We start from the raw sequence: 19,377 nt of genomic DNA on the forward strand, positions 1-19,377 counted from the left end.
GATCCCACGCCCCGCGTACCAAAACAAAGAAGGTTCTGCGTCTTGTAACACATAAAAGCAATAAACATGGATAGTATTTCGTGTGCGATCATACCAGCACTAATGCACCGAATCCCATCAGAACTCCGCAGTTAAGCGTGCTTGGGCAGGATTAGTACAAGGATGCGTGACCCCCTTGGAAGTGCTCGTGTTGCACCCTCTTTTTCGTTGTCCGTTTGCATTTTTTTTTACTTTATACGTGCTGTTTTTTTGTTTTTTTCTTTTCTTTCGGGCTATTTCTAAGCTCGGGTGCCTTCCGGTTTATGGTTGATGGTTTTCATATTTTTGGAACGGAGCCGATCGGTCACGTGGATCCCACGCCCCCCGTACAAAAACAAAGGAGATTCTGCATCTTGTAACACATAAAAGCAATAAACATGGATATTATTTTGGGTGTGATCATAACAGCACTAATGCACCTGATCCCATCAAAACTCCGCAGTTAAGCGTGCTTGGGCGAGAGTAGTACTAGGATGGATGACCCCCTGGGAAGTCCTCGTGTTGCACCCCCCACTTTTTCGTTGTCCGTTTGCGTTTTTTTTTTACATTTTACGTGCGGTTTTTTGGTTTTTTTTTCCTTTCTTTCTTGCTATTTCTATGCTCGGGTGCCCTCCGGTTCATGGTTGATGGTTTTCGTATTTTTGGAACGGAGCCGATCAGTCACGTAGGTCCCACGCCCCGCGTACCAAAATAAAGGAAGTTCTGCTGCCTCTGGTAACACATAAAAGCAATGAACATGAATAGTATTTCGGGAGCAATCATACCAGCACTAATGCACCGGATCCCATCAAACCTCCGCAGTTAAGCGTGCTTGGGCGAGAGTAGTACTAGGATTGGTGACCCCCTGGGAAGTCCTCGTGTTGCACCCCCCTTTTTAGTTTGTCCGTTTGCGTTTTTTTTTTTTACATTTTATGTGCGGTTTTTTTTCCTTTCTTTCTTGCTATTTCTATGCTCGGGTGCCCTCCGGTTCATGGTTCATGGTTTTCGTATTTTTAGAACTGAGCCGATCGGTCACATGGGTCACACGCCCCGCGTTCCAAAACAAAGAAGGTTATGCGTCTTGTAACACATAAAAGCAATAAACATGGTTAGTATTTCGTGTGCGATCATACCAGCACTAATGCACCGAATCCCATCAGAACTCCGCAGTTAAGCGTGCTTGGGCGAGAGTTGTACAAGGATGGGTGACCCCCTGGGAAGTGCTCGTGTTGCACCCTCTTTTTCGTTGTCCGTTTGCATTTTTTTTAAAATTTTACGTGCGGTTTTTTGGTTTTTTTTCCTTTCTTTCTGTCTATTTCTATGCTCGGGTGCCTTCCGGTTTATGGTTGATGGTTTTCGTATTTTTGGAACGGAGCCGATCGGTCACGTGGATCCCACGCCCCGCGTACAAAAACAAAGGAGTTTATGCGTCTTGTAACACATAAAAGCAATAAACATGGATATTATTTTGGGTGTGATCATAACAGCACTAATGCACCGGATCCCATCAGAACTCCGCAGTTAAGTGTGCTTTGGCGAGAGTAGTACTTGGATTGGTGACCCCCTGGGAAGTCCTCGTTTTGCACCCTCCTTTTTCGTTGTCCGTTTGCGTTTTTTTACATTTTACGTGCGGTTTTTTGGTTTTTTTTCCATTCTTTCTTGCTATTTGTATGCTCGGGTGCCCTCCGGTTCATGGTTGATGGTTTTCGTATTTTTGGAACGGAGCCGATCAGTCACGTAGGTCCCACGCCCCGCGTACCAAAACAAAGGAGATTATGCGTCTGGTAAAACATAAAAGCAATAAACATGGATAGTATTTCGGGTTCGATCATACTAGTACTAATGCATCGAATCCGATCAGAACTCCGCAGTTAAGCGTGCTTGGGCGAGAGTAGTTCAAGGATGGGTGACCCCCTGGGAAGTCCCCATGTTGCACCCTCTTTTTCGTTGTCCGTTTGCATTTTTTTTTTACATTTTACGTGCGGTTTTTCGTTTTTTTTTTCTTTTCTTTCTGGCTATTTCTATGCTCGGGTGCCTTCCGGTTTATGGTTGATGGTTTTCGTATTTTTGGAACGGAGCCGATCGGTCACATGGGTCCCACGCCCCGCGTACCAAAACAAACTAGGCTCTGCGTCTTGTAACACATAAAAGCAATAAACATGGATAGTATTTCGTGTGCTATCATACCAGCACTAATGCACCGAATCTCATCAGAACTTCGCAGTTAAGCGTGCTTGGGCGAGAGTAGTACAAGGATGGGTGACCCCTGGGATGTGTTCGTGTTGCACCCTCTTTTTCGTTGTCCGTTTGCATTTTTTTTACATTTTACGTGCGGTTTTTTGGTTTTTTATCCTTTCTTTCTTGCTATTTCTATGCTTGGGTGCCTTCCGGTTTATGGTTGATGCTATTCGTATTTTTGGAACGGAGCCGATCGGTCACCTGGATCCCACGCCCCGCGTACCAAAACAAAGAAGGTTCTGCGTCTTGTAACACATAAAAGCAATAAACATGGATAGTATTTCGTGTGCGATCATACCAGCACTAATGCACCGAATCCCATCAGAACTCCGCAGTTAAGCGTGCTTGGGCAGGATTAGTACAAGGATGCGTGACCCCCTTGGAAGTGCTCGTGTTGCACCCTCTTTTTCGTTGTCCGTTTGCATTTTTTTTTACTTTATACGTGCTGTTTTTTTGTTTTTTTCTTTTCTTTCGGGCTATTTCTAAGCTCGGGTGCCTTCCGGTTTATGGTTGATGGTTTTCGTATTTTTGGAACGGAGCCGATCGGTCACGTGGATCCCACGCCCCGCGTACAAAAACAAAGGAGATTCTGCATCTTGTAACACATAAAAGCAATAAACATGGATATTATTTTGGGTGTGATCATAACAGCACTAATGCACCTGATCCCATCAAAACTCCGCAGTTAAGCGTGCTTGGGCGAGAGTAGTACTAGGATGGATGACCCCCTGGGAAGTCCTCGTGTTGCACCCCCCACTTTTTCGTTGTCCGTTTGCGTTTTTTTTTTTACATTTTACGTGCGGTTTTTTGGTTTTTTTTTCCTTTCTTTCTTGCTATTTCTATGCTCGGGTGCCCTCCGGTTCATGGTTGATGGTTTTCGTATTTTTGGAACGGAGCCGATCAGTCACGTAGGTCCCACGCCCCGCGTACCAAAATAAAGGAAGTTCTGCTGCCTCTGGTAACACATAAAAGCAATGAACATGAATAGTATTTCGGGAGCAATCATACCAGCACTAATGCACCGGATCCCATCAAACCTCCGCAGTTAAGCGTGCTTGGGCGAGAGTAGTACTAGGATTGGTGACCCCCTGGGAAGTCCTCGTGTTGCACCCCCCTTTTTAGTTTGTCCGTTTGCGTTTTTTTTTTTTTTACATTTTATGTGCGGTTTTTTTTTCCTTTCTTTCTTGCTATTTCTATGCTCGGGTGCCCTCCGGTTCATGGTTCATGGTTTTCGTATTTTTAGAACTGAGCCGATCGGTCACATGGGTCACACGCCCCGCGTTCCAAAACAAAGAAGGTTATGCGTCTTGTAACACATAAAAGCAATAAACATGGTTAGTATTTCGTGTGCGATCATACCAGCACTAATGCACCGAATCCCATCAGAACTCCGCAGTTAAGCGTGCTTGGGCGAGAGTTGTACAAGGATGGGTGACCCCCTGGGAAGTGCTCGTGTTGCACCCTCTTTTTCGTTGTCCGTTTGCATTTTTTTTAAAATTTTACGTGCGGTTTTTTGGTTTTTTTTCCTTTCTTTCTGTCTATTTCTATGCTCGGGTGCCTTCCGGTTTATGGTTGATGGTTTTCGTATTTTTGGAACGGAGCCGATCGGTCACGTGGATCCCACGCCCCGCGTACAAAAACAAAGGAGTTTATGCGTCTTGTAACACATAAAAGCAATAAACATGGATATTATTTTGGGTGTGATCATAACAGCACTAATGCACCGGATCCCATCAGAACTCCGCAGTTAAGTGTGCTTTGGCGAGAGTAGTACTTGGATTGGTGACCCCCTGGGAAGTCCTCGTTTTGCACCCTCCTTTTTCGTTGTCCGTTTGCGTTTTTTTACATTTTACGTGCGGTTTTTTGGTTTTTTTTCCATTCTTTCTTGCTATTTGTATGCTCGGGTGCCCTCCGGTTCATGGTTGATGGTTTTCGTATTTTTGGAACGGAGCCGATCAGTCACGTAGGTCCCACGCCCCGCGTACCAAAGCAAAGGAGATTATGCGTCTGGTAAAACATAAAAGCAATAAACATGGATAGTATTTCGGGTTCGATCATACTAGTACTAATGCATCGAATCCGATCAGAACTCCGCAGTTAAGCGTGCTTGGGCGAGAGTAGTTCAAGGATGGGTGACCCCCTGGGAAGTCCCCATGTTGCACCCTCTTTTTCGTTGTCCGTTTGCATTTTTTTTTTACATTTTACGTGCGGTTTTTCGTTTTTCTTTTCTTTTCTTTCTGGCTATTTCTATGCTCGGGTGCCTTCCGGTTTATGGTTGATGGTTTTCGTATTTTTGGAACGGAGCCGATCGGTCACGTGGATCCCACGCCCCGCGTACAAAAACAAAGGAGATTATGCGTCTTGTAACACATAAAAGCAATAAACATGGATATTATTTTGGGTGTGATCATAACAACACTAATGCACCGGATCCCATCAGAACTCCGCAGTTAAGCGTGCTTGGGCGAGAGTAGTACTAGGATTGGTGACCCCCTGGGAAATCCTCGTGTTGCACCCCCCTTTTTCGTTGTCCGTTTGCGTTTTCATTTTACATTTTACGTGCGGTATTTTTGTTTTTTTCCTTTCTTTCTCGCTATTTCTATGCTCGGGTGCCCTCCGGTTCATGGTTGATGGTTTTCGTATTTTTGGAACGGAGCCGATCGGTCACATGGGTCCCACGCCCCGCGTACCAAAACAAACTAGGCTCTGCGTATTGTAACACATAAAAGCAATAAACATGGATAGTATTTCGTGTGCTATCATACCAGCACTAATGCACCGAATCTCATCAGAACTCCGCAGTTAAGCGTGCTTGGGCGTGAGTAGTACAAGGATGGGTGACCCCCTGGGATGTGTTCGTGTTGCACCCTCTTTTTCGTTGTCCGTTTGCATTTTTTTTACATTTTACGTCCGGTTTTTTGGTTTTTTATCCTTTCTTTCTTGCTATTTCTATGCTCGGGTGCCTTCCGGTTTATGGTTGATGCTATTCGTATTTTTGGAACGGAGCCGATCGGTCACCTGGATCCCACGCCCCGCGTACCAAAACAAAGAAGGTTCTGCGTCTTGTAACACATAAAAGCAATAAACATGGATAGTATTTCGTGTGCGATCATACCAGCACTAATGCACCGAATCCCATCAGAACTCCGCAGTTAAGCGTGCTTGGGCAGGATTAGTACAAGGATGCGTGACCCCCTTGGAAGTGCTCGTGTTGCACCCTCTTTTTCGTTGTCCGTTTGCATTTTTTTTTACATTATACGTGCTGTTTTTTGGTTTTTTTCTTTTCTTTCGGGCTATTTCTAAGCTCGGGTGCCTTCCGGTTTATGGTTGATGGTTTTCGTATTTTTGGAACGGAGCCGATCGGTCACGTGGATCCCACGCCCCGCGTACAAAAACAAAGGAGATTCTGCATCTTGTAACACATAAAAGCAATAAACATGGATATTATTTTGGGTGTGATCATAACAGCACTAATGCACCTGATCCCATCAAAACTCCGCAGTTAAGCGTGCTTGGGCGAGAGTAGTACTAGGATGGATGACCCCCTGGGAAGTCCTCGTGTTGCACCCCCCCCCCCCCTTTTTCGTTGTCCGTTTGCGTTTTTTTTTTAACATTTTACGTGCGGTTTTTTGGTTTTTTTTTCCTTTCTTTCTTGCTATTTCTATGCTCGGGTGCCCTCCGGTTCATGGTTGATGGTTTTCGTATTTTTGGAACGGAGCCGATCAGTCACGTAGGTCCCACGCCCCGCGTACCAAAACAAAGGAGATTATGCGTCTGGTAAAACATAAAAGCAATAAACATGGATAGTATTTCGGGTTCGATCATACTAGTACTAATGCATCGAATCCGATCAGAACTCCGCAGTTAAGCGTGCTTGGGCGAGAGTAGTTCAAGGATGGGTGACCCCCTGGGAAGTCCCCATGTTGCACCCTCTTTTTCGTTGTCCGTTTGCATTTTTTTTTTTACATTTTACGTGCGGTTTTTCGTTTTTCTTTTCTTTTCTTTCTGGCTATTTCTATGCTCGGGTGCCTTCCGGTTTATGGTTGATGGTTTTCGTATTTTTGGAACGGAGCCGATCGGTCACGTGGATCCCACGCCCCGCGTACAAAAACAAAGGAGATTATGCGTCTTGTAACACATAAAAGCAATAAACATGGATATTATTTTGGGTGTGATCATAACAACACTAATGCACCGGATCCCATCAGAACTCCGCAGTTAAGCGTGCTTGGGCGAGAGTAGTACTAGGATTGGTGACCCCCTGGGAAATCCTCGTGTTGCACCCCCCTTTTTCGTTGTCCGTTTGCGTTTTCATTTTACATTTTACGTGCGGTATTTTTGTTTTTTTCCTTTCTTTCTCGCTATTTCTATGCTCGGGTGCCCTCCGGTTCATGGTTGATGGTTTTCGTATTTTTGGAACGGAGCCGATCGGTCACATGGGTCCCACGCCCCGCGTACCAAAACAAACTAGGCTCTGCGTATTGTAACACATAAAAGCAATAAACATGGATAGTATTTCGTGTGCTATCATACCAGCACTAATGCACCGAATCTCATCAGAACTCCGCAGTTAAGCGTGCTTGGGCGAGAGTAGTACAAGGATGGGTGACCCCCTGGGATGTGTTCGTGTTGCACCCTCTTTTTCGTTGTCCGTTTGCATTTTTTTTACATTTTACGTCCGGTTTTTTGGTTTTTTATCCTTTCTTTCTTGCTATTTCTATGCTCGGGTGCCTTCCGGTTTATGGTTGATGTTATTCGTATTTTTGGAACGGAGCCGATCGGTCACCTGGATCCCACGCCCCGCGTACCAAAACAAAGAAGGTTCTGCGTCTTGTAACACATAAAAGCAATAAACATGGATAGTATTTCGTGTGCGATCATACCAGCACTAATGCACCGAATCCCATCAGAACTCCGCAGTTAAGCGTGCTTGGGCAGGATTAGTACAAGGATGCGTGACCCCCTTGGAAGTGCTCGTGTTGCACCCTCTTTTTCGTTGTCCGTTTGCATTTTTTTTTACATTATACGTGCTGTTTTTTGGTTTTTTTCTTTTCTTTTGGGCTATTTCTAAGCTCGGGTGCCTTCCGGTTTATGGTTGATGGTTTTCGTATTTTTGGAACGGAGCCGATCGGTCACGTGGATCCCACGCCCCGCGTACAAAAACAAAGGAGATTCTGCATCTTGTAACACATAAAAGCAATAAACATGGATATTATTTTGGGTGTGATCATAACAGCACTAATGCACCTGATCCCATCAAAACTCCGCAGTTAAGCGTGCTTGGGCGAGAGTAGTACTAGGATGGATGACCCCCTGGGAAGTCCTCGTGTTGCACCCCCCCCCCTTTTTCGTTGTCCGTTTGCGTTTTTTTTTTTACATTTTACGTGCGGTTTTTTGGTTTTTTTTTTCCTTTCTTTCTTGCTATTTCTATGCTCGGGTGCCCTCCGGTTCATGGTTGATGGTTTTCGTATTTTTGGAACGGAGCCGATCAGTCACGTAGGTCCCACGCCCCGCGTACCAAAACAAAGGAGATTATGCGTCTGGTAAAACATAAAAGCAATAAACATGGATAGTATTTCGGGTGCGATCATATTAGTACTAATGCATCGAATCCGATCAGAACTCCGCAGTTAAGCGTGCTTGGGCGAGATTAGTTCAAGGATGGGTGACCCCCTGGGAAGTCCTCATGTTGCACCCTCTTTTTCGTTGTCCGTTTACATTTTTTTTTTTACATTTTACATGCGGTTTTTCGTTTTTTTTTTCTTTTCTTTCTGGCTATTTATATGCTCGGGTGCCTTCCGGTTAATGGTTGATGGTTTTCGTATTTTTGGAACGGAGCCGATCGGTCACGTGGATCCCACGCCCCGCGTACAAAAACAAAGGAGATTATGCGTCTTGTAACACATAAAAGCAATAAACATGGATATTATTTTGGGTGTGATCATAACAGCACTAATGCACCGGATCCCATCAGAACTCCGCAGTTAAGGGTGCTTGGGCGAGAGTAGTACTAGGATTGGTGACCCCCTGGGAAATCCTCGTGTTGCACCCCCCTTTTTCGTTGTCCGTTTGCGTTTTCTTTTTACATTTTACGTGTGGTTTTTTGGTTTTTTTCCTTTCTTTCTTGCTATTTCTATGCTCGGGTGCCCTCCGGTTCATGGTTGATGGTTTTCGTATTTTTGGAACGGAGCCAATCGGTCACATGGGTCCCACGCCCCGCGTACCAAAACAAAGTAGGCTCTGCGTCTTGTAACACATAAAAGCAATAAACATGGATAGTATTTCGTGTGCTATCACACCAGCACTAATGCACCGAATCCCATCAGAACTCCGCAGTTAAGCGTGCTTGGGCGAGAGTAGTACAAGGATGGGTGACCCCCTGGGATGTGCTCGTGTTGCACCCTCTTTTTCGTTGTCCGTTTGCATTGTTTTTTACATTTTACGTGCGGTTTTTTGGTTTTTTATCCTTTCTTTCTTGCTATTTCTATGCTCGGGTGCCTTCCGGTTTATGGTTGATGGTTTTCGTATTTTTGGAACGGAGCCGATCGGTCACGTGGATCCCACGCCCCGCGTACCAAAACAAAGAAGGTTCTGCGTCTTGTAACACATAAAAGCAATAAACATGGATAGTATTTCGTGTGCGATCATACCAGCACTAATGCACCGAATCCCATCAGAACTCCGCAGTTAAGCGTGCTTGGGCAAGATTAGTACAAGGATGGGTGACCCCCTTGGAAGTGCTCGTGTTGCACCCTCTTTTTCGTTGTCCGTTTGCATTTTTTTTTACATTATACGTGCTGTTTTTTTGTTTTTTTCTTTTCTTTCGGGCTATTTCTAAGCTCGGGTGCCTTCCAGTTTATGGTTGATGGTTTTCGTATTTTTGGAACGGAGCCGATCGGTCACGTGGATCCCACGCCCCGCGTACAAAAACAAAGGAGATTCTGCATCTTGTAACACATAAAAGCAATAAACATGGATATTATTTTGGGTGTGATCATAACAGCACTAATGCACCGGATCCCATCAAAACTCCGCAGTTAAGCGTGCTTCGGCGAGAGTAGTACTAAGATGGATGACCCCCTGGGAAGTCCTCGTGTTGCACCCCCCCCCCCTTTTTCGTTGTCCGTTTGCGTTTTTTTTTTACATTTTACGTGCGGTTTTTTGGTTTTTTTTTCCTTTCTTTCTTGCTATTTCTATGCTCGGGTGCCCTCCGGTTCATGGTTGATGGTTTTCGTATTTTTGGAACGGAGCCGATCAGTCACGTAGGTCCCACGCCCCGCGTACCAAAATAAAGGAAGTTCTGCCGCCTCTGGTAACACATAAAAGCAATGAACATGAATAGTATTTCGGGAGCAATCATACCAGCACTAATGCACCGGATCCCATCAAACCTCCGCAGTTAAGCGTGCTTGGGCGAGAGTAGTACTAGGATTGGTGACCCCCTGGGAAGTCCTCGTGTTGCACCACCCTTTTTAGTTTGTCCGTTTGCGTTTTTTTTTTTTTACATTTTATGTGCGGTTTTTTTTTTCCTTTCTTTCTTGCTATTTCTATGCTCGGGTGCCCTCCAGTTCATGGTTCATGGTTTTCGTATTTTTGGAACTGAGCCGATCGGTCACATGGGTCCCACGCCCCGCGTACCAAAACAAAGAAGGTTATGCGTCTTGTAACACATAAAAGCAATAAACATGGTTAGTATTTCGTGTGCGATCATACCAGCACTAATGCACTGAATCCCATCAGAACTCTGCAGTTAAGCGTGCTTGGGCGAGAGTTGTACAAGGATGGGTGACCCCCTGGGAAGTGCTCGTGTTGCACCCTCTTTTTCGTTGTCCGTTTGCATTTTTTTTAACATTTTACGTGCGGTTTTTTGGTTTTTTTTTCCTTTCTTTCTGTCTATTTCTATGCTCGGGTGCCTTCCGGTTTATGGTTGATGGTTTTCGTATTTTTGGAACGGAGCCGATCGGTCACGTGGATCCCACGCCCCGCGTACAAAAACAAAGGAGTTTATGCGTCTTGTAACACATAAAAGCAATAAACATGGATATTATTTTGGGTGTGATCATAACAGCACTAATGCACCGGATCCCATCAGAACTCCGCAGTTAAGTGTGCTTTGGCGAGAGTAGTACTTGAATTGGTGACCCCCTGGGAAGTCCTCGTTTTGCACCCTCGTTTTTCGTTGTCCGTTTGCGTTTTTTTACATTTTACGTGCGGTTTTTTGGTTTTTTTCCATTCTTTCTTGCTATTTGTATGCTCGGGTGCCCTCCGGTTCATGGTTGATGGTTTTCGTATTTTTGGAACGGAGCCGATCAGTCACGTAGGTCCCACGCCCCGCGTACCAAAACAAAGGAGATTATGCGTCTGGTAAAACATAAAAGCAATAAACATGGATAGTATTTCGGGTGCGATCATATTAGTACTAATGCATCGAATCCGATCAGAACTCCGCAGTTAAGCGTGCTTGGGCGAGATTAGTTCAAGGATGGGTGACCCCCTGGGAAGTCCTCATGTTGCACCCTCTTTTTCGTTGTCCGTTTACATTTTTTTTTTTACATTTTACATGCGGTTTTTCGTTTTTTTTTTCTTTTCTTTCTGGCTATTTATATGCTCGGGTGCCTTCCGGTTAATGGTTGATGGTTTTCGTATTTTTGGAACGGAGCCGATCGGTCACGTGGATCCCACGCCCCGCGTACAAAAACAAAGGAGATTATGCGTCTTGTAACACATAAAAGCAATAAACATGGATATTATTTTGGGTGTGATCATAACAGCACTAATGCACCGGATCCCATCAGAACTCCGCAGTTAAGGGTGCTTGGGCGAGAGTAGTACTAGGATTGGTGACCCCCTGGGAAATCCTCGTGTTGCACCCCCCTTTTTCGTTGTCCGTTTGCGTTTTCTTTTTACATTTTACGTGTGGTTTTTTGGTTTTTTTCCTTTCTTTCTTGCTATTTCTATGCTCGGGTGCCCTCCGGTTCATGGTTGATGGTTTTCGTATTTTTGGAACGGAGCCAATCGGTCACATGGGTCCCACGCCCCGCGTACCAAAACAAAGTAGGCTCTGCGTCTTGTAACACATAAAAGCAATAAACATGGATAGTATTTCGTGTGCTATCACACCAGCACTAATGCACCGAATCCCATCAGAACTCCGCAGTTAAGCGTGCTTGGGCGAGAGTAGTACAAGGATGGGTGACCCCCTGGGATGTGCTCGTGTTGCACCCTCTTTTTCGTTGTCCGTTTGCATTGTTTTTTACATTTTACGTGCGGTTTTTTGGTTTTTTATCCTTTCTTTCTTGCTATTTCTATGCTCGGGTGCCTTCCGGTTTATGGTTGATGGTTTTCGTATTTTTGGAACGGAGCCGATCGGTCACGTGGATCCCACGCCCCGCGTACCAAAACAAAGAAAATTCTGCGTCTTGTAACACATAAAAGCAATAAACATGGATAGTATTTCGTGTGCGATCATACCAGCACTAATGCACCGAATCCCATCAGAACTCCGCAGTTAAGCGTGCTTGGGCAAGATTAGTACAAGGATGGGTGACCCCCTTGGAAGTGCTCGTGTTGCACCCTCTTTTTCGTTGTCCGTTTGCATTTTTTTTTTTACATTATACGTGCTGTTTTTTTGTTTTTTTCTTTTCTTTCGGGCTATTTCTAAGCTCGGGTGCCTTCCAGTTTATGGTTGATGGTTTTCGTATTTTTGGAACGGAGCCGATCGGTCACGTGGATCCCACGCCCCGCGTACAAAAACAAAGGAGATTCTGCATCTTGTAACACATAAAAGCAATAAACATGGATATTATTTTGGGTGTGATCATAACAGCACTAATGCACCGGATCCCATCAAAACTCCGCAGTTAAGCGTGCTTCGGCGAGAGTAGTACTAGGATGGATGACCCCCTGGGAAGTCCTCGTGTTGCACCCCCCCCTTTTTCGTTGTCTGTTTGCGTTTTTTTTTTACATTTTACGTGCGGTTTTTTGGTTTTTTTTTCCTTTCTTTCTTGCTATTTCTATGCTCGGGTGCCCTCCGGTTCATGGTTGATGGTTTTCATATTTTTGGAACGGAGCCGATCAGTCACGTAGGTCCCACGCCCCGCGTACCAAAATAAAGGAAGTTCTGCCGCCTCTGGTAACACATAAAAGCAATGAACATGAATAGTATTTCGGGAGCAATCATACCAGCACTAATGCACCGGATCCCATCAAACCTCCGCAGTTAAGCGTGCTTGGGCGAGAGTAGTACTAGGATTGGTGACCCCCTGGGAAGTCCTCGTGTTGCACCCCCCTTTTTAGTTTGTCCGTTTGCGTTTTTTTTTTTTTACATTTTATGTGCGGTTTTTTTTTTTCCTTTCTTTCTTGCTATTTCTATGCTCGGGTGCCCTCCGGTTCATGGTTCATGGTTTTCGTATTTTTGGAACTGAGCCGATCGGTCACATGGGTCCCACGCCCCGCGTACCAAAACAAAGAAGGTTATGCGTCTTGTAACACATAAAAGCAATAAACATGGTTAGTATTTCGTGTGCGATCATACCAGCACTAATGCACTGAATCCCATCAGAACTCTGCAGTTAAGCGTGCTTGGGCGAGAGTTGTACAAGGATGGGTGACCCCCTGGGAAGTGCTCGTGTTGCACCCTCTTTTTCATTGTCCGTTTGCATTTTTTTTAACATTTTACGTGCGGTTTTTTGGTTTTTTTTTCCTTTCTTTCTGTCTATTTCTATGCTCGGGTGCCTTCCGGTTTATGGTTGATGGTTTTCGTATTTTTGGAACGGAGCCGATCGGTCACGTGGATCCCACGCCCCGCGTACAAAAACAAAGGAGTTTATGCGTCTTGTAACACATAAAAGCAATAAACATGGATATTATTTTGGGTGTGATCATAACAGCACTAATGCACCGGATCCCATCAGAACTCCGCAGTTAAGTGTGCTTTGGCGAGAGTAGTACTTGGATTGGTGACCCCCTGGGAAGTCCTCGTTTTGCACCCTCGTTTTTCGTTGTCCGTTTGCGTTTTTTTACATTTTACGTGCGGTTTTTTGGTTTTTTTCCATTCTTTCTTTCTATTTGTATGCTCGGGTGCCCTCCGGTTCATGGTTGATGGTTTTCGTATTTTTGGAACGGAGCCGATCAGTCACGTAGGTCCCACGCCCCGCGTACCAAAACAAAGGAGATTATGCGTCTGGTAAAACATAAAAGCAATAAACATGGATAGTATTTCGGGTGCGATCATATTAGTACTAATGCATCGAATCCGATCAGAACTCCGCAGTTAAGCGTGCTTGGGCGAGATTAGTTCAAGGATGGGTGACCCCCTGGGAAGTCCTCATGTTGCACCCTCTTTTTCGTTGTCCGTTTGCATTTTTTTTTTACATTTTACGTGCGGTTTTTCGTTTTTTTTTTCTTTTCTTTCTGGCTATTTATATGCTCGGGTGCCTTCCGGTTAATGGTTGATGGTTTTCGTATTTTTGGAACGGAGCCGATCGGTCACGTGGATCCCACGCCCCGCGTACAAAAACAAAGGAGATTATGCGTCTTGTAACACATAAAAGCAATAAACATGGATATTATTTTGGGTGTGATCATAACAGCACTAATGCACCGGATCCCATCAGAACTCCGCAGTTAAGGGTGCTTGGGCGAGAGTAGTACTAGGATTGGTGACCCCCTGGGAAATCCTCGTGTTGCACCCCCCTTTTTCGTTGTCCGTTTGCGTTTTCTTTTTACATTTTACGTGTGGTTTTTTGGTTTTTTTCCTTTCTTTCTTGCTATTTCTATGCTCGGGTGCCCTCCGGTTCATGGTTGATGGTTTTCGTATTTTTGGAACGGAGCCAATCGGTCACATGGGTCCCACGCCCCGCGTACCAAAACAAAGTAGGCTCTGCGTCTTGTAACACATAAAAGCAATAAACATGGATAGTATTTCGTGTGCTATCACACCAGCACTAATGCACCGAATCCCATCAGAACTCCGCAGTTAAGCGTGCTTGGGCGAGAGTAGTACCAGGATGGGTGACCCCCTGGGATGTGCTCGTGTTGCACCCTCTTTTTCGTTGTCCGTTTGCATTGTTTTTTACATTTTACGTGCGGTTTTTTGGTTTTTTATCCTTTCTTTCTTGCTATTTCTATGCTCGGGTGCCTTCCGGTTTATGGTTGATGGTTTTCGTATTTTTGGAACGGAGCCGATCGGTCACGTGGATCCCACGCCCCGCGTACCAAAACAAAGAAGGTTCTGCGTCTTGTAACACATAAAAGCAATAAACATGGATAGTATTTCGTGTGCGATCATACCAGCACTAATGCACCGAATCCCATCAGAACTCCGCAGTTAAGCGTGCTTGGGCAAGATTAGTACAAGGATGGGTGACCCCCTTGGAAGTGCTCGTGTTGCACCCTCTTTTTCGTTGTCCGTTTGCATTTTTTTTTTACATTATACGTGCTGTTTTTTTGTTTTTTTCTTTTCTTTCGGGCTATTTCTAAGCTCGGGTGCCTTCCAGTTTATGGTTGATGGTTTTCGTATTTTTGGAACGGAGCCGATCGGTCACGTGGATCCCACGCCCCGCGTACAAAAACAAAGGAGATTCTGCATCTTGTAACACATAAAAGCAATAAACATGAATATTATTTTGGGTGTGATCATAACAGCACTAATGCACCGGATCCCATCAAAACTCCGCAGTTAAGCGTGCTTCGGCGAGAGTAGTACTAGGATGGATGACCCCCTGGGAAGTCCTCGTGTTGCACCCCCCCCCCCTTTTTCGTTGTCCGTTTGCGTTTTTTTTTTACATTTTACGTGCGGTTTTTTGGTTTTTTTTTCCTTTCTTTCTTGCTATTTCTATGCTCGGGTGCCCTCCGGTTCATGGTTGATGGTTTTCGTATTTTTGGAACGGAGCCGATCAGTCACGTAGGTCCCACGCCCCGCGTACCAAAATAAAGGAAGTTCTGCCGCCTCTGGTAACACATAAAAGCAATGAACATGAATAGTATTTCGGGAGCAATCATACCAGCACTAATGCACCGGATCCCATCAAACCTCCGCAGTTAAGCGTGCTTGGGCGAGAGTAGTACTAGGATTGGTGACCCCCTGGGAAGTCCTCGTGTTGCACCACCCTTTTTAGTTTGTCCGTTTGCGTTTTTTTTTTACATTTTATGTGCGGTTTTTTTTTTTCCTTTCTTTCTTGCTATTTCTATGCTCGGGTGCCCTCCGGTTCATGGTTCATGGTTTTCGTATTTTTGGAACTGAGCCGATCGGTCACATGGGTCCCACGCCCCGCGTACCAAAACAAAGAAGGTTATGCGTCTTGTAACACATAAAAGCAATAAACATGGTTAGTATTTCGTGTGCGATCATACCAGCACTAATGCACTGAATCCCATCAGAACTCTGCAGTTAAGCGTGCTTGGGCGAGAGTTGTACAAGGATGGGTGACCCCCTGGGAAGTGCTCGTGTTGCACCCTCTTTTTCGTTGTCCGTTTGCATTTTTTTTAACATTTTACGTGCGGTTTTTTGGTTTTTTTTTCCTTTCTTTCTGTCTATTTCTATGCTCGGGTGCCTTCCGGTTTATGGTTGATGGTTTTCGTATTTTTGGAACGGAGCCGATCGGTCACGTGGATCCCACGCCCCGCGTACAAAAACAAAGGAGTTTATGCGTCTTGTAACACATAAAAGCAATAAACATGGATATTATTTTGGGTGTGATCATAACAGCACTAATGCACCGGATCCCATCAGAACTCCGCAGTTAAGTGTGCTTTGGCGAGAGTAGTACTTGGATTGGTGACCCCCTGGGAAGTCCTCGTTTTGCACCCTCGTTTTACGTTGTCCGTTTGCGTTTTTTTACATTTTACGTGCGGTTTTTTGGTTTTTTTCCATTCTTTCTTGCTATTTGTATGCTCGGGTGCCCTCCGGTTCATGGTTGATGGTTTTCGTATTTTTGGAACGGAGCCGATCAGTCACGTAGGTCCCACGCCCCGCGTACCAAAACAAAGGAGATTATGCGTCTGGTAAAACATAAAAGCAATAAACATGGATAGTATTTCGGGTGCGATCATATTAGTACTAATGCATCGAATCCGATCAGAACTCCGCAGTTAAGCGTGCTTGGGCGAGATTAGTTCAAGGATGGGTGACCCCCTGGGAAGTCCTCATGTTGCACCCTCTTTTTCGTTGTCCGTTTACATTTTTTTTTTTACATTTTACATGCGGTTTTTCGTTTTTTTTTTCTTTTCTTTCTGGCTATTTATATGCTCGGGTGCCTTCCGGTTAATGGTTGATGGTTTTCGTATTTTTGGAACGGAGCCGATCGGTCACGTGGATCCCACGCCCCGCGTACAAAAACAAAGGAGATTATGCGTCTTGTAACACATAAAAGCAATAAACATGGATATTATTTTGGGTGTGATCATAACAGCACTAATGCACCGGATCCCATCAGAACTCCGCAGTTAAGGGTGCTTGGGCGAGAGTAGTACTAGGATTGGTGACCCCCTGGGAAATCCTCGTGTTGCACCCCCCTTTTTCGTTGTCCGTTTGCGTTTTCTTTTTACATTTTACGTGTGGTTTTTTGGTTTTTTTCCTTTCTTTCTTGCTATTTCTATGCTCGGGTGCCCTCCGGTTCATGGTTGATGGTTTTCGTATTTTTGGAACGGAGCCAATCGGTCACATGGGTCCCACGCCCCGCGTACCAAAACAAAGTAGGCTCTGCGTCTTGTAACACATAAAAGCAATAAACATGGATAGTATTTCGTGTGCTATCACACCAGCACTAATGCACCGAATCCCATCAGAACTCCGCAGTTAAGCGTGCTTGGGCGAGAGTAGTACAAGGATGGGTGACCCCCTGGGATGTGCTCGTGTTGCACCCTCTTTTTCGTTGTCCGTTTGCATTGTTTTTTACATTTTACGTGCGGTTTTTTGGTTTTTTATCCTTTCTTTCTTGCTATTTCTATGCTCGGGTGCCTTCCGGTTTATGGTTGATGGTTTTCGTATTTTTGGAACGGAGCCGATCGGTCACGTGGATCCCACGCCCCGCGTACCAAAACAAAGAAGGTTCTGCGTCTTGTAACACATAAAAGCAATAAACATGGATAGTATTTCGTGTGCGATCATACCAGCACTAATGCACCGAATCCCATCAGAACTCCGCAGTTAAGCGTGCTTGGGCAAGATTAGTACAAGGATGGGTGACCCCCTTGGAAGTGCTCGTGTTGCACCCTCTTTTTCGTTGTCCGTTTGCATTTTTTTTTTACATTATACGTGCTGTTTTTTTGTTTTTTTCTTTTCTTTCGGGCTATTTCTAAGCTCGGGTGCCTTCCAGTTTATGGTTGATGGTTTTCGTATTTTTGGAACGGAGCCGATCGGTCACGTGGATCCCACGCCCCGCGTACAAAAACAAAGGAGATTCTGCATCTTGTAACACATAAAAGCAATAAACATGGATATTATTTTAGGTGTGATCATAACAGCACTAATGCACCGGATCCCATCAAAACTCCGCAGTTAAGCGTGCTTCGGCGAGAGTAGTACTAGGATGGATGACCCCCTGGGAAGTCCTCGTGTTGCACCCCCCCCCCCCCTTTTTCGTTGTCCGTTTGCGTTTTTTTTTTTACATTTTACGTGCGGTTTTTTGGTTTTTTTTTCCTTTCTTTCTTGCTATTTCTATGCTCGGGTGCCCTCCGGTTCATGGTTGATGGTTTTCGTATTTTTGGAACGGAGCCGATCAGTCACGTAGGTCCCACGCCCCGCGTACCAAAATAAAGGAAGTTCTGCCGCCTCTGGTAACACATAAAAGCAATGAACATGAATAGTATTTCGGGAGCAATCATACCAGCACTAATGCACCGGATCCCATCAAACCTCCGCAGTTAAGCGTGCTTGGGCGAGAGTAGTACTAGGATTGGTGACCCCCTGGGAAGTCCTCGTGTTGCACCCCCCTTTTTAGTTTGTCCGTTTGCGTTTTTTTTTTTTACATTTTATGTGCGGTTTTTTTTTTCCTTTCTTTCTTGCTATTTCTATGCTCGGGTGCCCTCCGGTTCATGGTTCATGGTTTTCGTATTTTTGGAACTGAGCCGATCGGTCACATGGGTCCCACGCCCCGCGTACCAAAACAAAGAAGGTTATGCGTCTTGTAACACATAAAAGCAATAAACATGGTTAGTATTTCGTGTGCGATCATACCAGCACTAATGCACTGAATCCCATCAGAACTCTGCAGTTAAGCGTGCTTGGGCGAGAGTTGTACAAGGATGGGTGACCCCCTGGGAAGTGCTCGTGTTGCACCCTCTTTTTCGTTGTCCGTTTGCATTTTTTTTTAACATTTTACGTGCGGTTTTTTGGTTTTTTTTTCCTTTCTTTCTGTCTATTTCTATGCTCGGGTGCCTTCCGGTTTATGGTTGATGGTTTTCGTATTTTTGGAACGGAGCCGATCGGTCACGTGGATCCCACGCCCCGCGTACAAAAACAAAGGAGTTTATGCGTCTTGTAACACATAAAAGCAATAAACATGGATATTATTTTGGGTGTGATCATAACAGCACTAATGCACCGGATCCCATCAGAACTCCGCAGTGAAGTGTGCTTTGGCGAGAGTAGTACTTGGATTGGTGACCCCCTGGGAAGTCCTCGTTTTGCACCCTCCTTTTTCGTTGTCCGTTTGCGTTTTTTTACATTTTACGTGCGGTTTTTTGGTTTTTTTCCATTCTTTCTTGCTATTTGTATTCTCGGGTGCCCTCCGGTTCATGGTTGATGGTTTTCGTATTTTTGGAACGGAGCCGATCAGTCACGTAGGTCCCACGCCCCGCGTACCAAAACAAAGGAGATTATGCGTCTGGTAATACATAAAAGCAATAAACATGGATAGTATTTCGGGTGCGATCATACTAGTACTAATGCATCGAATCCGATCAGAACTCCGCAGTTAAGCGTGCTTGGGCGAGAGTAGTTCAAGGATGGGTGACCCCCTGGGAAGTCCTCATGTTGCACCCTCTTTTTCGTTGTCCGTTTGCATTTTTTTTTTACATTTTACGTGCGGTTTTTCGTTTTTTTTTTCTTTTCTTTCTGGCTATTTCTATGCTCGGGTGCCTTCCGGTTTATGGTTGATGGTTTTCGTATTTTTGGAACGG

At 45.0% G+C, this 19,377-nt stretch overlaps 41 non-coding genes and 14 pseudogenes across 41 annotated transcripts; all 55 read left to right on the forward strand.

Moving 5' to 3' along the window:
* Positions 1-80: 80 nt before the first annotated feature.
* On the forward strand, positions 81-199 carry LOC145079558 (5S ribosomal RNA; annotated as a pseudogene).
* Positions 200-430: 231 nt separating this feature from the next.
* Positions 431-549, forward strand: LOC145078636 (5S ribosomal RNA). The gene has a single exon (XR_013694174.1). It is a non-coding gene; the product is annotated as a 5S ribosomal RNA (ribosomal RNA).
* Positions 550-789: 240 nt separating this feature from the next.
* On the forward strand, positions 790-908 carry LOC145075652 (5S ribosomal RNA). The gene has a single exon (XR_013692482.1). It is a non-coding gene; the product is annotated as a 5S ribosomal RNA (ribosomal RNA).
* A 229-nt stretch (positions 909-1,137) lies between these two features.
* On the forward strand, positions 1,138-1,256 carry LOC145075054 (5S ribosomal RNA). The gene has a single exon (XR_013692280.1). It is a non-coding gene; the product is annotated as a 5S ribosomal RNA (ribosomal RNA).
* Positions 1,257-1,488: 232 nt separating this feature from the next.
* On the forward strand, positions 1,489-1,607 carry LOC145079163 (5S ribosomal RNA). Its single transcript, XR_013694684.1, has one exon. It is a non-coding gene; the product is annotated as a 5S ribosomal RNA (ribosomal RNA).
* A 231-nt stretch (positions 1,608-1,838) lies between these two features.
* Positions 1,839-1,957, forward strand: LOC145080456 (5S ribosomal RNA; annotated as a pseudogene).
* A 234-nt stretch (positions 1,958-2,191) lies between these two features.
* LOC145079647 (5S ribosomal RNA) lies at positions 2,192-2,309 on the forward strand (annotated as a pseudogene).
* A 231-nt stretch (positions 2,310-2,540) lies between these two features.
* Positions 2,541-2,659, forward strand: LOC145079559 (5S ribosomal RNA; annotated as a pseudogene).
* Positions 2,660-2,890: 231 nt separating this feature from the next.
* LOC145078637 (5S ribosomal RNA) lies at positions 2,891-3,009 on the forward strand. The gene has a single exon (XR_013694175.1). It is a non-coding gene; the product is annotated as a 5S ribosomal RNA (ribosomal RNA).
* Positions 3,010-3,250: 241 nt separating this feature from the next.
* Positions 3,251-3,369, forward strand: LOC145075655 (5S ribosomal RNA). Its single transcript, XR_013692483.1, has one exon. It is a non-coding gene; the product is annotated as a 5S ribosomal RNA (ribosomal RNA).
* A 232-nt stretch (positions 3,370-3,601) lies between these two features.
* Positions 3,602-3,720, forward strand: LOC145075059 (5S ribosomal RNA). The gene has a single exon (XR_013692283.1). It is a non-coding gene; the product is annotated as a 5S ribosomal RNA (ribosomal RNA).
* Positions 3,721-3,952: 232 nt separating this feature from the next.
* On the forward strand, positions 3,953-4,071 carry LOC145079164 (5S ribosomal RNA). The gene has a single exon (XR_013694685.1). It is a non-coding gene; the product is annotated as a 5S ribosomal RNA (ribosomal RNA).
* Positions 4,072-4,302: 231 nt separating this feature from the next.
* Positions 4,303-4,421, forward strand: LOC145080457 (5S ribosomal RNA; annotated as a pseudogene).
* Positions 4,422-4,655: 234 nt separating this feature from the next.
* LOC145077398 (5S ribosomal RNA) lies at positions 4,656-4,774 on the forward strand. The gene has a single exon (XR_013693149.1). It is a non-coding gene; the product is annotated as a 5S ribosomal RNA (ribosomal RNA).
* Positions 4,775-5,007: 233 nt separating this feature from the next.
* On the forward strand, positions 5,008-5,126 carry LOC145079544 (5S ribosomal RNA; annotated as a pseudogene).
* Positions 5,127-5,357: 231 nt separating this feature from the next.
* Positions 5,358-5,476, forward strand: LOC145079560 (5S ribosomal RNA; annotated as a pseudogene).
* A 231-nt stretch (positions 5,477-5,707) lies between these two features.
* Positions 5,708-5,826, forward strand: LOC145078639 (5S ribosomal RNA). Its single transcript, XR_013694177.1, has one exon. It is a non-coding gene; the product is annotated as a 5S ribosomal RNA (ribosomal RNA).
* A 243-nt stretch (positions 5,827-6,069) lies between these two features.
* On the forward strand, positions 6,070-6,188 carry LOC145080458 (5S ribosomal RNA; annotated as a pseudogene).
* A 235-nt stretch (positions 6,189-6,423) lies between these two features.
* Positions 6,424-6,542, forward strand: LOC145077409 (5S ribosomal RNA). The gene has a single exon (XR_013693159.1). It is a non-coding gene; the product is annotated as a 5S ribosomal RNA (ribosomal RNA).
* Positions 6,543-6,775: 233 nt separating this feature from the next.
* LOC145079482 (5S ribosomal RNA) lies at positions 6,776-6,894 on the forward strand. Its single transcript, XR_013694993.1, has one exon. It is a non-coding gene; the product is annotated as a 5S ribosomal RNA (ribosomal RNA).
* Positions 6,895-7,125: 231 nt separating this feature from the next.
* LOC145079561 (5S ribosomal RNA) lies at positions 7,126-7,244 on the forward strand (annotated as a pseudogene).
* Positions 7,245-7,475: 231 nt separating this feature from the next.
* Positions 7,476-7,594, forward strand: LOC145078640 (5S ribosomal RNA). The gene has a single exon (XR_013694178.1). It is a non-coding gene; the product is annotated as a 5S ribosomal RNA (ribosomal RNA).
* Positions 7,595-7,835: 241 nt separating this feature from the next.
* On the forward strand, positions 7,836-7,954 carry LOC145080363 (5S ribosomal RNA; annotated as a pseudogene).
* A 235-nt stretch (positions 7,955-8,189) lies between these two features.
* On the forward strand, positions 8,190-8,308 carry LOC145073961 (5S ribosomal RNA). The gene has a single exon (XR_013691624.1). It is a non-coding gene; the product is annotated as a 5S ribosomal RNA (ribosomal RNA).
* Positions 8,309-8,541: 233 nt separating this feature from the next.
* Positions 8,542-8,660, forward strand: LOC145079273 (5S ribosomal RNA). Its single transcript, XR_013694792.1, has one exon. It is a non-coding gene; the product is annotated as a 5S ribosomal RNA (ribosomal RNA).
* Positions 8,661-8,892: 232 nt separating this feature from the next.
* Positions 8,893-9,011, forward strand: LOC145078787 (5S ribosomal RNA). The gene has a single exon (XR_013694319.1). It is a non-coding gene; the product is annotated as a 5S ribosomal RNA (ribosomal RNA).
* A 231-nt stretch (positions 9,012-9,242) lies between these two features.
* Positions 9,243-9,361, forward strand: LOC145078949 (5S ribosomal RNA). The gene has a single exon (XR_013694480.1). It is a non-coding gene; the product is annotated as a 5S ribosomal RNA (ribosomal RNA).
* Positions 9,362-9,604: 243 nt separating this feature from the next.
* On the forward strand, positions 9,605-9,723 carry LOC145078645 (5S ribosomal RNA). Its single transcript, XR_013694183.1, has one exon. It is a non-coding gene; the product is annotated as a 5S ribosomal RNA (ribosomal RNA).
* A 232-nt stretch (positions 9,724-9,955) lies between these two features.
* LOC145078759 (5S ribosomal RNA) lies at positions 9,956-10,074 on the forward strand. The gene has a single exon (XR_013694291.1). It is a non-coding gene; the product is annotated as a 5S ribosomal RNA (ribosomal RNA).
* A 233-nt stretch (positions 10,075-10,307) lies between these two features.
* On the forward strand, positions 10,308-10,426 carry LOC145079346 (5S ribosomal RNA). The gene has a single exon (XR_013694867.1). It is a non-coding gene; the product is annotated as a 5S ribosomal RNA (ribosomal RNA).
* Positions 10,427-10,656: 230 nt separating this feature from the next.
* On the forward strand, positions 10,657-10,775 carry LOC145080364 (5S ribosomal RNA; annotated as a pseudogene).
* A 235-nt stretch (positions 10,776-11,010) lies between these two features.
* LOC145073967 (5S ribosomal RNA) lies at positions 11,011-11,129 on the forward strand. Its single transcript, XR_013691627.1, has one exon. It is a non-coding gene; the product is annotated as a 5S ribosomal RNA (ribosomal RNA).
* A 233-nt stretch (positions 11,130-11,362) lies between these two features.
* LOC145079274 (5S ribosomal RNA) lies at positions 11,363-11,481 on the forward strand. Its single transcript, XR_013694794.1, has one exon. It is a non-coding gene; the product is annotated as a 5S ribosomal RNA (ribosomal RNA).
* Positions 11,482-11,713: 232 nt separating this feature from the next.
* LOC145078788 (5S ribosomal RNA) lies at positions 11,714-11,832 on the forward strand. Its single transcript, XR_013694320.1, has one exon. It is a non-coding gene; the product is annotated as a 5S ribosomal RNA (ribosomal RNA).
* Positions 11,833-12,065: 233 nt separating this feature from the next.
* LOC145078838 (5S ribosomal RNA) lies at positions 12,066-12,184 on the forward strand. Its single transcript, XR_013694369.1, has one exon. It is a non-coding gene; the product is annotated as a 5S ribosomal RNA (ribosomal RNA).
* Positions 12,185-12,424: 240 nt separating this feature from the next.
* LOC145075660 (5S ribosomal RNA) lies at positions 12,425-12,543 on the forward strand. Its single transcript, XR_013692484.1, has one exon. It is a non-coding gene; the product is annotated as a 5S ribosomal RNA (ribosomal RNA).
* A 233-nt stretch (positions 12,544-12,776) lies between these two features.
* LOC145078760 (5S ribosomal RNA) lies at positions 12,777-12,895 on the forward strand. Its single transcript, XR_013694292.1, has one exon. It is a non-coding gene; the product is annotated as a 5S ribosomal RNA (ribosomal RNA).
* A 233-nt stretch (positions 12,896-13,128) lies between these two features.
* Positions 13,129-13,247, forward strand: LOC145079165 (5S ribosomal RNA). The gene has a single exon (XR_013694686.1). It is a non-coding gene; the product is annotated as a 5S ribosomal RNA (ribosomal RNA).
* Positions 13,248-13,477: 230 nt separating this feature from the next.
* Positions 13,478-13,596, forward strand: LOC145080365 (5S ribosomal RNA; annotated as a pseudogene).
* Positions 13,597-13,830: 234 nt separating this feature from the next.
* LOC145073975 (5S ribosomal RNA) lies at positions 13,831-13,949 on the forward strand. Its single transcript, XR_013691631.1, has one exon. It is a non-coding gene; the product is annotated as a 5S ribosomal RNA (ribosomal RNA).
* Positions 13,950-14,182: 233 nt separating this feature from the next.
* Positions 14,183-14,301, forward strand: LOC145078879 (5S ribosomal RNA). The gene has a single exon (XR_013694408.1). It is a non-coding gene; the product is annotated as a 5S ribosomal RNA (ribosomal RNA).
* A 232-nt stretch (positions 14,302-14,533) lies between these two features.
* LOC145078790 (5S ribosomal RNA) lies at positions 14,534-14,652 on the forward strand. The gene has a single exon (XR_013694322.1). It is a non-coding gene; the product is annotated as a 5S ribosomal RNA (ribosomal RNA).
* A 232-nt stretch (positions 14,653-14,884) lies between these two features.
* LOC145078839 (5S ribosomal RNA) lies at positions 14,885-15,003 on the forward strand. The gene has a single exon (XR_013694370.1). It is a non-coding gene; the product is annotated as a 5S ribosomal RNA (ribosomal RNA).
* Positions 15,004-15,246: 243 nt separating this feature from the next.
* On the forward strand, positions 15,247-15,365 carry LOC145078646 (5S ribosomal RNA). The gene has a single exon (XR_013694184.1). It is a non-coding gene; the product is annotated as a 5S ribosomal RNA (ribosomal RNA).
* Positions 15,366-15,595: 230 nt separating this feature from the next.
* On the forward strand, positions 15,596-15,714 carry LOC145078761 (5S ribosomal RNA). The gene has a single exon (XR_013694294.1). It is a non-coding gene; the product is annotated as a 5S ribosomal RNA (ribosomal RNA).
* A 233-nt stretch (positions 15,715-15,947) lies between these two features.
* LOC145079167 (5S ribosomal RNA) lies at positions 15,948-16,066 on the forward strand. Its single transcript, XR_013694688.1, has one exon. It is a non-coding gene; the product is annotated as a 5S ribosomal RNA (ribosomal RNA).
* A 230-nt stretch (positions 16,067-16,296) lies between these two features.
* Positions 16,297-16,415, forward strand: LOC145080367 (5S ribosomal RNA; annotated as a pseudogene).
* Positions 16,416-16,650: 235 nt separating this feature from the next.
* On the forward strand, positions 16,651-16,769 carry LOC145073981 (5S ribosomal RNA). Its single transcript, XR_013691635.1, has one exon. It is a non-coding gene; the product is annotated as a 5S ribosomal RNA (ribosomal RNA).
* A 233-nt stretch (positions 16,770-17,002) lies between these two features.
* Positions 17,003-17,121, forward strand: LOC145079275 (5S ribosomal RNA). Its single transcript, XR_013694795.1, has one exon. It is a non-coding gene; the product is annotated as a 5S ribosomal RNA (ribosomal RNA).
* A 232-nt stretch (positions 17,122-17,353) lies between these two features.
* Positions 17,354-17,472, forward strand: LOC145078791 (5S ribosomal RNA). Its single transcript, XR_013694323.1, has one exon. It is a non-coding gene; the product is annotated as a 5S ribosomal RNA (ribosomal RNA).
* Positions 17,473-17,704: 232 nt separating this feature from the next.
* LOC145079191 (5S ribosomal RNA) lies at positions 17,705-17,823 on the forward strand. The gene has a single exon (XR_013694712.1). It is a non-coding gene; the product is annotated as a 5S ribosomal RNA (ribosomal RNA).
* A 246-nt stretch (positions 17,824-18,069) lies between these two features.
* On the forward strand, positions 18,070-18,188 carry LOC145075665 (5S ribosomal RNA). Its single transcript, XR_013692485.1, has one exon. It is a non-coding gene; the product is annotated as a 5S ribosomal RNA (ribosomal RNA).
* A 231-nt stretch (positions 18,189-18,419) lies between these two features.
* LOC145078762 (5S ribosomal RNA) lies at positions 18,420-18,538 on the forward strand. The gene has a single exon (XR_013694295.1). It is a non-coding gene; the product is annotated as a 5S ribosomal RNA (ribosomal RNA).
* A 234-nt stretch (positions 18,539-18,772) lies between these two features.
* LOC145079385 (5S ribosomal RNA) lies at positions 18,773-18,891 on the forward strand. Its single transcript, XR_013694901.1, has one exon. It is a non-coding gene; the product is annotated as a 5S ribosomal RNA (ribosomal RNA).
* A 230-nt stretch (positions 18,892-19,121) lies between these two features.
* On the forward strand, positions 19,122-19,240 carry LOC145080135 (5S ribosomal RNA; annotated as a pseudogene).
* Positions 19,241-19,377: the final 137 nt, after the last annotated feature.

Source organism: Lactuca serriola, chromosome 1 (genome assembly GCF_051521515.1).
Source record: "Lactuca serriola cultivar US96UC23 chromosome 1, Lser_US96UC23_V15, whole genome shotgun sequence".
Lineage (NCBI taxonomy): Eukaryota > Viridiplantae > Streptophyta > Magnoliopsida > Asterales > Asteraceae > Lactuca > Lactuca serriola.